The following is a 2,843-nucleotide window of genomic DNA, read 5'->3' as shown; positions in this document are numbered from 1 at the left end:
ATATATATATATATATATATATATATATATATATACATATATATATATACATATATGTATATATATATATATATATACACATCTTAGAATTCACATGCTATTTTTAATTTCTTGTAAACTAAAGTTAAGGTTTTAATGAGAAACTACTATGATATTGCAAGCTAATATACCGACGTTACATAGAAATATCTTAATTATTGATCCATTTCGTTTGGAAAATACAGCAATGAAAAGTTTATAATTTATAATAATACTCGAGATACTTATATACAGGTGAAATATTTAAATTAAAACGCCTAAATATATAAAAAATAAAGCAAAGTGAAAAGAAATGTCAAACAAAAGTTATAGGATTTCAAAGAGGTGCTTTTGGTTTGATTTTCGGGTGAAGTATCAAAGTGAAGTAAAAGTCAACTTCATGTTTTTTAATGGAATTCTAATTTTTTAAACATCTTCATTTATAACTCTTTTCATAACAAATTTAATGACCACGCACTCAAGGTTACTGGAGGTGAATGATGAAGAACAGAATTTAAATCATTAAATGTAATTTTAAATTTATTTGCATTTATTTCATTAAATGCTCGAAAAGATAACCATTAACTTTGATACACTTTTGTATACATTGAATGAAAGATGACTGAAGCATAGTTCATAAATATTTCGATATTTTAAACATTTTTTCACAATTCAATAAAATAAAGAACATGTGATGGAACATTTTCCTCAGAATATGTAAATGATATACAAAAACGAAATGTCTAATGTATTACTACATTCTATTACAAATTTAATTTTCTGTGAGCAACATAGATAGAATAATTTTTATGTAGCTAATTAGAAGATGCGTTGTACCATAATTCACAACTTCCAATCTGCAACATAAAGTTCAGTTGCTCGCTGAAAATCAAATGTATAATATGAAAATGAACACTAGTCATTTCGTTGTTGTGTATCATGTAAATAAGAATAATTTATATTTAATTAAAATAGAAAGATTAACTGTAGCAAAGAAAATTGATATGATCTTCATTTGTGGTGAAGCTCAAAGAAACTCCCCTCTCTCTCCATGAAACACTTGTTTTATACATCAAACGATATTCTAAGAGAAATGTTTCATCACGTTCTTCATTTTACCGAGCTGTAAAAAAATATTTAGAACATGGAAATATTTATGAAAAAAAAGGTCAATGCAAAAGAGTGTCACTGATGAAAATAATGAAATTGTCGTATTAGTAGCAGTAGCTCATGATCTACAAATCAGTTCTCGTAGTATTTCTCGCTATATCTAGAAGTATTTTACCAATACTTATAAACGTTATAAATTCTACCCGCATCATATTTCATTACATCAACTACATAATAATTTTCAAAATCGAGTAATTCTGTCATTGGGCACAACGACAAATAAAAAAATAATTTTTTCCTTTCCGTCTTATTTTCCGATGAGTCAATTTTAATGAACTATGGAGAAAATCGACATAACATGCATTACTAGACTAAGGAAAATCCAAGATGATTATGAGAAGTTAAAGAAGTTAGCGACCATGGAGTATTAACGTTTGGTGTGAAATTATCAGCTATACATTTATTGGATCCTACTTTTTTGACGGAACATTGGATGAAAAATATAAAAATTTTCTAAACTAAAAATTTGATTATTACTTGATGAACTATCTTATGAACAAAGAATGTGTATGTTATTTCAGCAAGATGGTTGTCTAGTGCATTTTTCACGTCAAGCTTAAGAAATATTAGATCAATATTACAGTAACAGGTAGATACGATGAGAAAAAGTAGTTCCTTGGCCTGCCTGTTTACCAGAATATTTCAAGATTTTTTTCTGTAAGGGTTTTCTTAAAGGAAAAGTATATAAAGATATACCAATTACACCAGAAAATATGAAAGAACGCATTAGAAATGCCTGTCACAATATTGATAGAAATGCTTTGTTAAATGTTCACCAATCTTTCATTAAACATATTAAAAAAATATATGTATAAAATTGATGGTCTTTTCGAGCATGCAACAAAATAAATATAAATAAATTAAAAATCTTCTCTTTATTTAATGATTTAAACTCGGTTTTCTATCATTTCATTTCTTCTCATTTTGTTTTATTTTTTATATGTTTAGACATCTCAATTTAAATACCTCATTCTATATTTACACATAATATATTTAATATTATTATATTTATACATTATATATTACACACAATATATTTATATATTAATATATTAATGTATTAAATATCTAGGTATAGCTTCCGGAATGGAGCCGTGTCTTGAATCAGCGATATGCCGACGTTTCGCAAACGTTGCAGTTTGGATCATCAGGGCTGAGAACTCTGATACTGAGCTCCCTTGGGTAAAGGTAGTCCTTATATGCCCCCCTCCCCCCCTTTGTGTAGATGGTGTTTAGGGAGTAGGGGACGAGGCTTGAATCCAGCCAATTAGCGTATCTTAATTGATCAGCTGTTCAATTAAAAAACCGGGAGGGCAGTATGCCAAATAGAGTTTACTTGCATACCTTTGTCTCGGTTGAGGTTGTTGGGATGTTTCAAAATTTCTAGACCTTCACGATATTTTCTGGCAAAATAACTCTGTGAGAGAGCCAATCTGGTGGCTTTGTCATATTGTACGGAGTGTCCAGTTTCCATCCAGTGTTCAGCTAGGGCTGATTGAGTAAAGTGACCATACTTGGTACATCGCTGGTGTTCCTTGATTCGCGTACTGATCTTCCTCCCGGTTTCTCCTATATAAACTTTACCACAAGAGCAAGGGATCTTATATACACCTGATGTTTCTAGGCATGATTTCTGATCCTTCGGATTTGGGAGT

The 2,843-nt window shown here is 29.6% G+C and overlaps 1 protein-coding gene across 7 annotated transcripts in view; it reads left to right on the top strand.

Moving 5' to 3' along the window:
• The window catches only part of LOC116847284 (dnaJ homolog subfamily B member 6-like), a 15,970-nt gene that overhangs the window by 4,004 nt on the left and 9,123 nt on the right, over window positions 1-2,843 (top strand). The window lies entirely within an intron of this gene.

This window comes from Odontomachus brunneus, unplaced genomic scaffold (genome assembly GCF_010583005.1).
Source record: "Odontomachus brunneus isolate Ranch 3 - 2012 unplaced genomic scaffold, Obru_v1 Obru_scaffold_001, whole genome shotgun sequence".
NCBI lineage: Eukaryota > Metazoa > Arthropoda > Insecta > Hymenoptera > Formicidae > Odontomachus > Odontomachus brunneus.
This window is presented reverse-complemented; position numbering and strand designations above follow the sequence as displayed.